The sequence below is a fragment of the Phasianus colchicus genome, chromosome 8 (assembly GCF_987193195.1).
Source record: "Phasianus colchicus chromosome 8, bPhaCol1.hap1.1, whole genome shotgun sequence".
Classification (NCBI taxonomy): domain Eukaryota; kingdom Metazoa; phylum Chordata; class Aves; order Galliformes; family Phasianidae; genus Phasianus; species Phasianus colchicus.
Window position 1 is genome coordinate 9,841,764 of NC_143443.1, and position 13,182 is coordinate 9,854,945.

Sequence of the window (13,182 nt, forward strand, 5' to 3'; positions counted from 1 at the left end):
GGTGTTAGGATGAATAAATCAGAAAACAAATGCTGCAGCAATTTTGGTAGCTTATAGAAGTACATCTTTGCCTGGACTGGTTTGACAGTGTGGGTTCTGACAGCGGTCTAAATATCTGTGGTGCTGTGGAGGCTGATGGCTTTTTGTGGCAGTTCTCTTGAGGAAGGAGGGATTGAGAAACACTGCTGAAGTGACATATTCTCCTGTAATAGCAACCACACAGAAGTTTTGGTAAGCTTTTTATGAGTTCATGACAGGTAAGACTAAGTACACTGGCTGATGAGTCACTTCTTCAGCAACTCAGTCACTTGGACTGAAGTTCCCTATACCTGGCTGCCAGGTCTCGGTATGGCCAGCACCTAACTGGCTGCATTTAAATGTGATAAAAGGCTCCAGGTAAAAACAGATAGCATGTTTTATTACTCAAAGATATCCTGTATCTGTGGCACCTTATTTCTTTTCTGTCACAGCTTTGTTCACATCATTTTCTACTTGTGGTTTTTTTTTTTTTTTTTTTTTTTTTTTGTATTCTCTATATAGCAATCAAAGATCCAATGAAATTTTTACCTCTGCATCGATATGAGAAGGAATAAAAAGAGACTACACTATATTGCTAACACACCAAAGGGGGGAGAGTAGAATCTGAGTATGTGGAATGAATTTAATCCAGATGTGTCCAGGTTGAAAGAAACTCCTGTTTTTTTCCACTATCTCCTATCTCATGGCTGATCTGGTCTGGTTGCTGAATGGCAGCTGGCTTGAACGGTTACATCCAGCTCCTTGCACCAGGGTTTCTGCCACAGCTCCCAGGGCGTTTCATCTCTTTCAAACCCTTACTTAATACTTACAGTAGTTTATTCTGCTGTTCGTAGAAATGTTCAATCCTTTTAAAAGGCTTGAACTCTTCATTTCAAGGCCTGTGGTATGACATTCAGTTCAACAGTCTGTTACTGTTACATTTGTTTTCTTTTATCGTTTTAGATTTGCTGCCTTGGCTACATCAGAGATATCAGTGAATGAGAATAATAACAGTGAATAGGAGTGTTTGACCTAAAGATACACCCTGCAATTTAAGGTTATATATGTTGTATTGTCTGGTTTCTCTTCTTTTGAAAATGTTCCAGTTACTTCTGTGAATGGGTGTTCTTCCAGGGCCTCTCACTCGTATATCTGTCTTTCTATGCTGCTTGAAATAGGTAAGCACAGGGTTTGAAGAGCTTGTATAAGGAAACTCTCCAAGCATGTGCCCAGATTTATTCATGCTAAGACCTGCTGACAAAGCTGCAGCCTCAGTAAGAAGTCACAGCGACCACTCTGATACACAGAAGTTTGTCCCCGGCTACATCTGAAGAAATATTGTTCACCTTTGCATAAAAAAAAAAAAAGAAAAATGAAAAAAAAAAGGCAAAAAAAGAAAAAAAAGAAAGAAAAAAAAAAAAGCAGGCACTCCAGTGCTGAATGTTTGAGCTGCTTTGAATTTGAGAGGAATACTTCCTGTTTTCATGATTGGTTCTGGAATCGTGGCTCAGGTTGTTGAGGTGAGAGCTGAAGACCAGCTTAGGCTCTTGTTACCCTTGCAATGGCCCTGCTCCCTGGTGTGGCAGTGCCTGAAGGGCATTTTTTATCATAGCTGTTCTGCTCTACTGTGTGGAATTGCTGTGCATTCCTGGGGAATGTGCTTTCACAGAGCAATTTCTTGGTATTTAGCTCTAGAGAAGGTTACTCTAACTGTGGTGTGCAGTTTATCCCTTCTGTCAAAGTCCTCTGAGTGTAGAAATGGAGCTATTTTTGCTGGATCAATGTGTGTGTGCCTCGTACCACTCTGCCTCAGGGACTGTCAGGGCATAGGTATGTGCAGGGCCATCTTGAAAGAAGCCTTGTAATCTGCATTGCAGTCTGCATCTCAGTGATCATTTATCCCTCTTGCTCTTCACTTAGAGGCAACCTTTTACATTTGACTTAGCAGTTCTTCAAAAAACAAAGAAAACAAACCATTGATTAAACAACAACAGAAGTATAAACACAATTCTATGTGGATAAAAATGAATTTTTGGAAGTGAAAATTAAATGCAAGGAAAAACAGTAACTTACGCAGGAGATGGTCAGCTCTTCTGATGAATGTATCACAAAGAAGTAAAACTGGGGGCAGGAGGGCTCCCATGGTCATGGTCTAAAGCAATTTGCTGTGGATCTGAATTGGCTATTTATTACCTTTAACCCTAGCAGACCACCAAGAAGGAAGGAAAATAATTAATGGCAGATTTTTAGTTTAAGTTAAATTATTGGTGGTGGAACTAGTGATGTTTCAGGTGTTCTTCAGTTTAACAAGAAAATATTTAACTATTAAATGTTCCAATTGCAATGCATATTAATTAAACATGATTAAACTGCAGGGTTTACAAACACAACTATATATAATTACATTTGTAGTGGGTTGATGGTGTACTTCATGCAGGATACATGCAATTTCTGAAAAACAGCTTCCCATGACTGCCTTGTACTTGGACATTAATCTATAGGTAAAACACTTTGCTGCATTTTTAGACCAAAAGTTGTTGAGTTACTGAATGAACTGATCAATGCGTCATTACTTGCTCACTTGTGCTTGCTGAGACAGAGAAGAAAGAGGAAAAAAAACGAACTCTGCTCAGAGCTCTATCACTTCCAGTTCTGATTTAAAGTGATAGTGGGCAGTCTGCTGGAAAGTTACAGTTTCTGAATTGGAATAAAGCGAGCCTTGCATGAAGGAGGAGAAACTCCTATTGTTGTGGGGGGAAAAAGAGGTCACCCAGACATCCTTCTCTGCAGTCCAAGCTCTCACTGGGACGTTGTCTGTAACTAACAGTGATTAAATCTGAGACAATGGCTCAGCGCCTCCTGGCAGCTGCTGCTGTAAAACACAGGGGTCAGTGTGGGTACAAACTTAACCTCTGGTGAAAAAGGTCAGCTTGGATGTGCGGTGCTGAGAGGAGAGGGTAAGGAGAGGGTGATTAAATCTTCTTCAGTTTCTTGCTGGTCCTTCAAATGTAACACCTGCTTTCTGTTGCTAGGCTGTTTGTCTCAGGATAGTATAAATAGTTATCCTCAAGCCTACAGCATGAAAAATGTGGCATGAATTAAATCTTTGGTGCTGGGTTTTGTTTTGTCCACTGATTATTATCCTTTGGATTAGCACCTAATAGTTTTCTAATGTACGAAAACTCCGTGGATATGCATCATTTGATTATGAATGATACTTTTGTAGGAAAGCTATTCACTGCAATTTACGTGTAATATGACATATTTTAATGTTGAATCTGATTTGCATTAAGACCCAATTTAACTTGAACAATCAATTAAAAAGACCAAGGAAAAGGGCTGTTAGTGGAGAAATAGGGTTGCAGTGTCTTACTCTCAGAGTATTGAGAAGCAGACACCTCTTTGCCACTGATGCACAGGCTGTTGCTGATGGGGAGGCAGGCATATCTTCTGTCATCTCACAGCTGAGACAGCACCAGGTAACAGGGAGGGGGAGGAGGATGAGGGGGAAGAGCAGCACACTTGTGTTCTGAATGGGCAGCTCGTCCCTGAGAGCCTTACTTGTCTCAAAAGCAGTGATGCTTATTGCTGTAATTTTGATTTTGCAATATTTGGGTAAAAGTTACTTAGACAGCTCATCAGTATCTGTGTAGGACTTGCAGTGAATGACTTATTTTTTTTTTTTTGAGAACTTTGAGTTCATTCTTGTGTGCTATTGAGTGTTCAAGCACTATAACATTTGTTTAGCAGAGGATATTTTGCTGGTGTCATTAGTTACTCCAGTATATTTCTATGTTCATGACTTCCTTAACTGTATACAATTACACAACTCTGCAATTGGAATTCTACAGAAACATCAGCCATCTCAGGTAAGAAACAATGCCCTTTCCTCCCCAGTCATCAGTGAGGATTAGCCCAATCACTTGTAATAAAATCAAATATATCTCTCTCACTTTGGATTCTCCAGGGTTTGGTTTTGCCCACTGGCATCTTGGACTTGTCTGTTTCCCTGCTGATTGCTAGGAAAATAGTTTTTGTTTAAATAATTCAAGGGGACAAATAGTTACTGGAGGAAACTAGTGATTCAAGTGGCATTGGCTGGTATGCTAAAGTATTGGGTTGGAGATCGTGCCCTTGTGCCACTCCTGAATTGGTGCTGCTGAGGGTGGCAACCAGAAATGGGAAAACAGGAGAGAGGGTGGTTAGAGCTCATCCATTATCTTCATACTGTTGTGAGCAAAAAACCCAAACAAAAAATTAATACCTGTGGGGACAGCTGCCTATTCAGGTTTCCCTGCAGTGTGCTGTGAATGGGTTTCACTTCAGGTTGGTGGGCATCTTTAGCTCCAGTGAATGCCAGCCAGCTTTGTCAGGATGGTTAAGACAAAAATTTATTTGCATTTGTGCGTGGCTGCCTGGGACACCCACATGAGCTGTGATGAGTGCCTGTGGAGTTGTGGTGTGCAAAAAGCAAGGAGATGCACTGGCACCTGCTCATATGCTCCCACCTGTGGGCAGCTGAACATTGCATCCCTCTGCATGGCTGTGTTAGCCACGAAGATCTGAAGTGGTATTAAAAAGGTTAATTTTTTTTTCCCAAAATTTTGTTATTTGTTGCTAATGAAAAGACAATGAAAAGAGGTTGAAAGTAAATTTATATTGCGCCTTTTAGGCAATTTTATACTTCCCTCTGACAAGAAGGCTAAAGGAGCAAAATAACATTGACTAAGTGTCTGGTATTTATTTAAGTGCTCTTGAAAGTTAATCAATCTACTTGTGCTCTAAACAATGTTAGCTCTGCAGTTCAGAGGGGGTGGGAGAAAATCCACCCGGCTTTTCTGGCTTATAGAGGGTGGCAGGGCTGGGAGCAAACCATGATCAGTTTGTTTGCCTTGTGCTTTGGTAGGATTAAGGTGGGATGCAGCACTGTCACTCCAACTATGTTTTCTGTGTATCTAATTGACCGCTGCAGCTTGCAAACAACCCCATTAGCAAATGTGTTCATGCTGCAGGAAGCTACTGTTCAACGGTGCTGGTGTCTCACTCTTTGGTTATGGTATAAAATAAGGTAGTTTGAATGAGTTTAGAGTAAGAACAACAATAAAGCAAAAAAGTGGGTTTTCTTCTGATAATAGTAAAACAGATCTATAACTTGGAGGCTTTGCTGAAGAGTGTACAAAAAACGCATAGACTTTTAATGAAACTGTGAGGGAAAACAAAACAAATCCCTCTGATTTAAGAAATCTGTTGGTGAAACTTTGATCTTGAAAGTCAAGAAGGGGTATAGAAGTCCTGCTGACCTTCAGAGCACAGAGCAGCTGAGCAGGGAGAAAGGTGACCTGGGGACTGCCCTAGCAGATTTTGTTTGGAGGTCTTTTCCTGTGCTAAAACCTCCATAAATGCACACCTCTAGGTGGGTGATTTGTGGTTATTTGTGGTTATAATTAATAAATTCCCTTACTTAAATCCCCGTGGCAGATCAAGTCTGTGCTCCTTTAGATGTGTCTCCGGGGTTTCTGGCCCCTGCTCAGTGCTGGGGTGAGCAGGAGCTCGTGCTTGCTCAAAGCAGTGGAAGAAAAACATAATAAAATGCATGAAAATCATTTCAAAGCTGCAGTGGAGCCAACTTAATGACAGGTCTAAGTAAAAGATGGAAAAAGAATTACTTGGGAACACAAAGTAAATAGGCATAAAATGGGTGTTTATGCAAGAGCAGGTTTGTGAAGCATTGCTTTCTGCTTCAGATGCACAGTAACAAATGCAACCTTGAGATAGTTTGCGTTCAGTTGTTGTTACTGCTCAACTTCTCCATGCTGAGGAAAAGGGTGAAATGGTGACTGTGTGTTGTGTGTGCTGCAGCAATGCACTGAGAAGTGCTTTGAGGAGAAGGTGGTTCCAGAAGGTTCTGGAAGGTTCTAGAAGGTTCTGGAAGTCCTCCCCTGCTCCACTGTGGTACAGCCTGAGAGAATCCAGCTGGACAAAAGGCGGGAAACCACACGAGGCGGTGAGCCCTGAGGAGAGGAGGAGAAGGCTGAGTCTGGGGGAAGGTGTTTTAATTTTTCTTCCCATCACCCAAACCTATTGAAAATAGCAAGAAATAATTTTCCCTTAAGCTTAGAGAGTGCTCTGCCTGTGAGGGCACTCAGTAGTGGTGTCCCAGCTGACTGGAGCTGTGAGGAGCACAGGGTGGGGGGGCGAGCCAGTGGCCATGCTGCAGTGCCCCCGGTCTGGTAAGGCTGGGAGCAAAGCTGACGTGTGCTCTCCCAACACCATTTGCATGTTTCCATCCACACAGCCATCACACATGGGTCACACACAGACGTAACATGGCATGCTAGAGGCTGCTTCTGCTGCCTGGTGGGTGGGCTTGGGCTGGGGAGGTGGGTGTCAGCCCCCTCGAACAGCACGCACAGAGCAGCCACCTGTTAGCTGGAGAAACACGATTCTGAACGTCGCCCCTTGGTTTTGTACCTCTGCTAGCAGACAGCAGGCTGACAGTGAGCGCTGTGTGGGAACTGCAGGTGGCAGTAGGGATTAACTTATACCGAACAAAAAGCTTTGTAACTTCCTTTCTCCACGGTAGCTCTGCATAAAATCTGAGTCTCTACAAGGAGCCTTCCCTTACAGCCCACAGTCCGTGTTTTTAAGGACTTCTCAGCTCATTTTAGGTCAAATATTTTTAGAAGCTGCTATGACTTTCCCAATCCTTCTGAGATGCCCTCACTGCTTTCCCCCAGAGTGGGTTTCTGTTTTGTAGCATTGAAACCTTTCTAAATATGTTAATTGAGTTCTGCATTTATTTTCTGTGCTCCTACTGGGGAAGGTACTTAAGCAGTCTGTCTATTACTTGCATTTAGCACAATGAAGATCATATCCATTTTGATTTAAGAGGTTGGTGAATGGTGGCACATTAGCTATAGGGCTTTAGTGTCATGATTGTTACAGAAAAACCTCAAACATCTGGTGAACTTGCATGCAAGGGACTTCAACAGTCTCCATTTGGTGTCCAGTCATTGAGAAAACTTCAATTTGGAAGTTAGTAAAGAAACAGTGAACAAAACAGCCTATGCTCTGTGCGGTTTTTGGTTGTTTGCTGTCATCGAGTGCTTTTTCATTCAGAACATAGACATTTATTTGGTGCGCTCTCAATACATAAGGTACACATGTTTATGGCATGCTGGAGGATCCTTCGATAGACAATGTGTTGGAATGGGGGTGGGCTCATGTGCTTTGTGTGGCTCCCTGGATAAAGGTGTGTGTGTGATGATATGCATATATGCTGGAGTGAGCCAGTATCTTTTTTTCCTCCTTTTTGTTTTTATTCAAAGTTTCACCATCCTGGATCACAGCTGAGCTGGTGTGAAACTTCCTCAAACACTCAAAGCTATTTCTGAGCTCTGAAGGGAGGCAATGTCCAGAGGAATCTGTTGATTGTTGTTACTGATTCAACTGTACTGATGGAAACCTTAGAAGGTTTTATTCTGCTTCTGGCAGGGTCAGTTCAAAATCTGCAGTAAAAGTTCACGGTAGTGCATTTTCCAATTAAAAAGCGATAGCAAAGTACTTAAATGTATTCCTGGGAATTAAATACTTCTCCACAGCTAATTGTTTTTGTTGGTATCTTTTCAGATGTGTGCTAGAATGGCAACAGATAGTCCTAACTTACTTGTGAAGAACTGTGAAGGAGTCACCCATTTTTTAAAAGCTGTGGCTGGAACAAAGCACCCGGGTGCTGTGTTCCCACCTGTGCTTCCTGCTCGGTGCCAAATGCAGGTGAGGAGCTGTGTGTCCACGTGTGCTGGTTGGAGTGAGAGCACGACCAAAGTGCTGTTCAGAGCCAGTGCTGTCAGAGAGTGCGTCCCGACCTCCCCACGGGCACTGCTGACACGCAGTGTGATGTAGAGCTGGATTAGCTATCAGAACACAATATTTAGAGCATGTAGGAGAGAGAGCATGTTATAAATTAAACAAAGAACAAGATACATTGTAATAACTGTTCCTGAGTAGTTCACATGTGGGGTTTTACTAGCAGCGTGCTGCTGGTGGGGATGTGCCTGGGGGATGGGGCTTGGGAGGGAGAGAGATGTCTGTGCACACAGCCGATAAGAATTTGAAGTGAATTAGCTTAAGCTGTGCTTCTTGACCCCTTCTATTTCCTTATCACCAACATCTGTCTAGATTTATTTGGCTGAATGTTTGATTAAAGCAAATGTCACAGTTGTGTTGCCTGCCCTGAGAGCTGCGTTTGGTTTCTGTGTGGGAACGTGGGTGCGCCTGCACTCCTCCAATGCTGGCAGAGCTGTGGTGCCCTCTGATTTACCTTAACAATTATAATCAAAGCTACACAGCTCAAATTAGGAATGTTTGATCTTCACAACTCATAATCAACCCAGAGAAGAAACACCCCAGAAGCTATTTTATTGAATAAATTTAAATAATACATTAATTTTAGAAAATAATCACACATGAGCAAATGGCTAAGTTAATCAAAGTATTAATTTGTTCAGCTCTCAGGGATATGTAAAAACTTAAATAATGTGTAAATATCACATTTTGGATGTGCATACTTAAAATATAAATTAGATGTTGTGCATGTGTAGCTACAGAGACTATGTGCAGAACAGAGACTATGCAGATGTATTTGAATGATGCTCATGGGGAAATAGATACATTTTGGGGTTGGAGGACAGATAGGAAATTGCACAACTCCAGTTTTGTTGCACAGGTTAAAACTTATTTGCCTAGGATTGAAACTGCAGTGGAGAAACCCACACGATACTGTTTGTGAAGTCATGCTGGAAACAATCTGCCTTTTGGCAAAATTTCTTGCTTAGAGTTAATTAAATGCAAAATGTGTCTGTGTTTATAAAGTACCCCCAAACTATGCCATTCAGCAAGGGATGCAGATGGGAGAGATGTCATCCCTGTGAGCTGTGCTCACAGCTGGTGCTGCAGGTGAGGAGAGGTGGGTGAGCCAGTGTGGGTTCCAGTTGCTCCTGGGCTCACTAGCCCACTCAGAGGCTTCTTCAGGAGCTGCAGACTTCTTGTGGCTTCATAGCAGGTATAGGTCTGTTAGCAGATGCCAAGGTTTGGCCACACTATGCTCAGGGAGCCTTTGCTGTAACTTGGGCACATAGCAGTCCATCAGGGTTCACATCTGTGCTGAGCTAATGCAGCTGTGGCAGGGAGGGTGGTGAATCTGTGCCAACCTGATGCTTTAAGTTAGTGCCTCTCCTGTCCTGCTGCACCTCTTCCGTGTGTGTGAGATATTCATGGGGAAGGCACTGTGTTCTTTGCTGGATTTACAGAGGGCTTTCATTGCTTACAGCATACCAGTCCTGATCTGATTTAGCTGGTTCTATTCCAGTGTGTGGCAGTGGCATGGATGTTATCACTTTTACAGCAGTCCTCAGCGGGCTCAATAAAATTAATATGAGTGTTAGTCAAATAATGGCTGATGGTTTTCTTAGTGTGGGCTCTGACAAGAGTTACAGATTAGAAATTACGATTTCCTCATGTTATTTCATTTCAGTTAATGCTGATATGTGGGGTTGTAAATATTTATTTTATTTTATTTTTTTAAAATAGGTTCTTAATCCTGACTCAGTAAGAGTCTGAAATCTGGTGTTTGTATTAAATATTTTATCAAGTGATTTGTGGTAGCTGTGGGGTTTAGTTGGATGAGAGCCATTTAGCTTTTACACAGAAACCTGTGGTTCCTTTTGTTAAGGCTTTGAATTGCTCCCATGCTCCCTTCTCAAAAGAGAAATGCAAATGCTACAGAAAAATTATATTTTGATTACAAAGATAACGAGGGAGCATTGCAAAAGAAGCTAGATTTGTCTGCTCTTTGCTTGATGTGCTCTTGTGTGGCAGTCATGTTCCACTGCACTGCTGCCACAGCAGTGATACACTTTGGTAAGGAGTACCCCAGCAGCCCCACATGCTGGGCTTCATGCTCTGGCTCTGTCAGCAGCTGCAGGGAATGGGGTCCCAAGGTTACTGAGATCTTGGGGTTGATGGGGGAAAAACTGACTGTGAGTTGACTGGATGTGGAGGAGCACAGATGTGGCTCTGATCCCCAGCAGGCAGAAGCAGCTGGGCATGCAGCGCTGCGCCTGAGCTGGGTGAGGAGGATTGTTGTGGCAGTGCTCACTGGGCCTCCTTTCCTATGGGCAGAGTTCAGAGGGGATTTAGTGATCCTGCAGGCTGCAAACCAGAGCTCTCTGTGGCTTTCCCTTAATGGCTCTCACCTCTTGTGCAGCCACACATTGGTACTGGGGAAAAACCCCAGCAGCCTCCTTGTGCTCAGCAAGCACAGCTACTGTTTCTCCTTTGTTGTTTACTCTAATCCAGTAAGAAACATTATGAATGTATCATTGCTAACTGCAGGGACAGGGTGAACCTGTCCTTGGGCTCCACCATGCTCTCTGGTTGGATGTCTTTGCTGCTTTGTCCGGATGCTTCTGAAATGTTCCCCAGCATATCTTGTCACCTGGTGACCTGGTCAGCATAGGGTGCAGCTGCTGAAATTCCAGTAGGCCCTTGAAGCTGGTATGTCAGGTGTACTGGATTACAAACTGACCTATTGCACCTTACATTATTTGCTTGTGCAGAACAGCTATTTGGTTCTCTCCTCTAGCAGCTCATGAGGAGCAGTGGGGAGGACTAACCAGAGTGTTTTGCAGAGATAAAAAGGCTTTTCCAACCTGCTGGAAGACACACAGACTTTTGCTGATACTGTTACCTGGTACATTAGGAATCAGAAGATAGGGCATTTAATGTTATATATGTAAATGCATTGGCATTTATCTATTCAGCCATGCTTACTAGAATAATTACAAGTCCAATTAGGTGTGATATTGCTGGCCTTTAAGAAAGGGACCATATGACAGGCAGAATGTGTTTCCCAAATGTTAGGCAAAACAAACCCCTCATTTATGTGCCAGGGTCTCAGTACATAAGGCAGCCCACAGCAGGAGGTAGGAACTAGATAATGTTTAAGATCCCTTCCAACCTGAGCCATCTTGTGATTCTGCGACATGAGCAGAAATGTGCTGATAGGGCTCAGTAAAAAATTAAGACAAAGTGATTTTATTATTATTTTTTTAATGTAATTTTCTTCTATAATAGCAAGAGGGAGGTTGCAGTCTTCTTTTGAAAATACAGAATGAGTGCTGGCAACAAGATGAAATTCTCCTGGTATTTTTCAATTTTGACTCTACTGTTAAACTCAAATTAGCTTAAATATAAGTTTGTTATTTAAATGTGAAAATAATTTATGGTAGCACAAGATAGAAATTGGAACTCAGAATATTAATGTCGGTTATTTATCTACTGGTTGCCTCCTGTGCATGCAATCAATTTGAGTACTCAGGTATTTTCATGCGTTCTATTGGATGCTTTTATGCAATTTATGTAGAGAAATTACTCATTTTAAAATTACATCTCAAATGTTGAAGATGTTTCCCTGTGGTGGCACTGCTGGTGTTGCCCACTGAAGTGCTCCATGCGAAGCCTGCATTTGCAACCCTTCCCAGCGCATCCAGAAATCCTCTCCTGTTGCAGTTGTTCAAAGTGTAAGGGAAGCAGCTGGGTGTGATGTCTGTAGGAACCCCAGCCCTTTCTGTCCCCATTTGGATCAGCGTGTGCCTCAGAAGTGCTGTGCTTTTGCCATGGGTGAGTGTGGAACTTGAGCAATGCAGGCATCTGAAAACTGTTAGAGCTTCTCTGTGCAGCTGAGGCCTGGCACTGCTGCACTGGGGTGTTGGTGCCCAACTGGGTGTGGGAATTTTTGAGCTTCTGCAGGTTTGGATTGCACTTCCCAAGTGGAAAAAGTTGCCCAGAATGCCAGCGATTCTATGAGCAATGCTTCCAGCTTCGTTTGTGTTGGATGATTCAGTTGTGCAGGTTTGCTTGGTCTTGTCTCCCTGAACATTTATATGTATGAGAGAGATCATACCAAATTGCATCCATCAGTTGCTGTTGTCACAGCACAGATCTTGTGTATGTGTGTTTTAGTAACAAAGTGACAAAAATCAAAATGTTGCCTCTGCTACATAAATTTAAGTATTACTTTTAGATTGCTTTCCAATTCCTGGAATGCTGTTTGGCCAAAGTGTGCTTAGTGCTGCCTATCACTAGCCATGAACTATGGCTCATAGTTATGATGCATACTGAAAAGCAGCTCTGTAATGTTCCTCTGGCTTGGAGTTTTTGTGTAGTTGCTTATCCAGGGCGTGCTGATCTGTCTGAACAACCTCAGCTGAAGGTGCTGTGCAGTGGGGAGCAAAGCTCACCAGTTCCATCCCCGTTTCTGTTCCAGCCTGCAGGAAAATCCCCATGGTCCTTTATTTTCCTTCCCTTGTTCCCTGATAGAAAGGACAGTGCCCCTGGCCTATCACCTTGGCTTTGTGTCCTAGAAGCTTTATTTGTTTTTTAAGGATTTTTTGGCATTTAAAAAATAATTTTCCATAGGGGACAGGCACCACATCACATCAACGGGACCTCTGTCCTGAAGCAGAGGCAGAATTAATATATTTCACAGGAATGAGAGGCACATGCAGAGAGGGAGAGCAGATCAATGTTTAATTATGCAAATAGTCCTCCAGGCTTTAATATTAAACTGCAATAAACCTGTCAGAGCCACCGCACTGGGGACAGACAGCGAGTGAGCTGCCATGTGTGGGTGCTGCAGTGATGAAGGATACGTGGTGTGGGATGGGGTCTGCCCTGAGCCTCCTTCCACCTCTGGGGATCTGCCTCTGCGCCCCAGCACCTGATTGCTGAGCCAGAACTAACGTTTCTGGGTGACAACTCAGTGCAGCTGGGTCTAGAGAGGACATTCTCTGAAGTGCTGTTATTTAAAGCTCTTCAGGAACAATTCAGGCTCTGCCTGGCTTGCCTGATGTGGCTGTAGGAAGACACTTGTCTCTAGTGCTTTCCTGGCAGCTGTGGCTGAGGAGTCTGAATATAGAGGTATCTCACTCTCAGACGAGCCAGTGCTCAGGCAGGGTGTTTGACTGAGAAGGCCCTTTAGCTCTGCTGGACTTGATGAGCTTGCACTGAAACACGGTTGTGAAATAACCTAGTGGGGAGTATTTCCCCAGGGGGTGGGAGTCAGCTCCCTTCACGCAGGGCTTCCCTGTGGTTCATCAGCTGTCA

General features: G+C 43.2%; 1 long non-coding RNA gene across 1 annotated transcript in view; it reads left to right on the forward strand.

Moving 5' to 3' along the window:
- The first annotated feature begins 4,772 nt into the window (after positions 1 to 4,772).
- The window catches only part of LOC149917017 (uncharacterized), a 100,990-nt gene continuing 92,580 nt past the window's right edge, over positions 4,773 to 13,182 (forward strand). The window contains exons 1-2 of the long non-coding RNA XR_016468529.1: positions 4,773 to 6,065; positions 7,648 to 7,791. This is a non-coding gene — a long non-coding RNA (uncharacterized LOC149917017). The remainder of the gene's footprint in view (positions 6,066 to 7,647; positions 7,792 to 13,182) is intronic.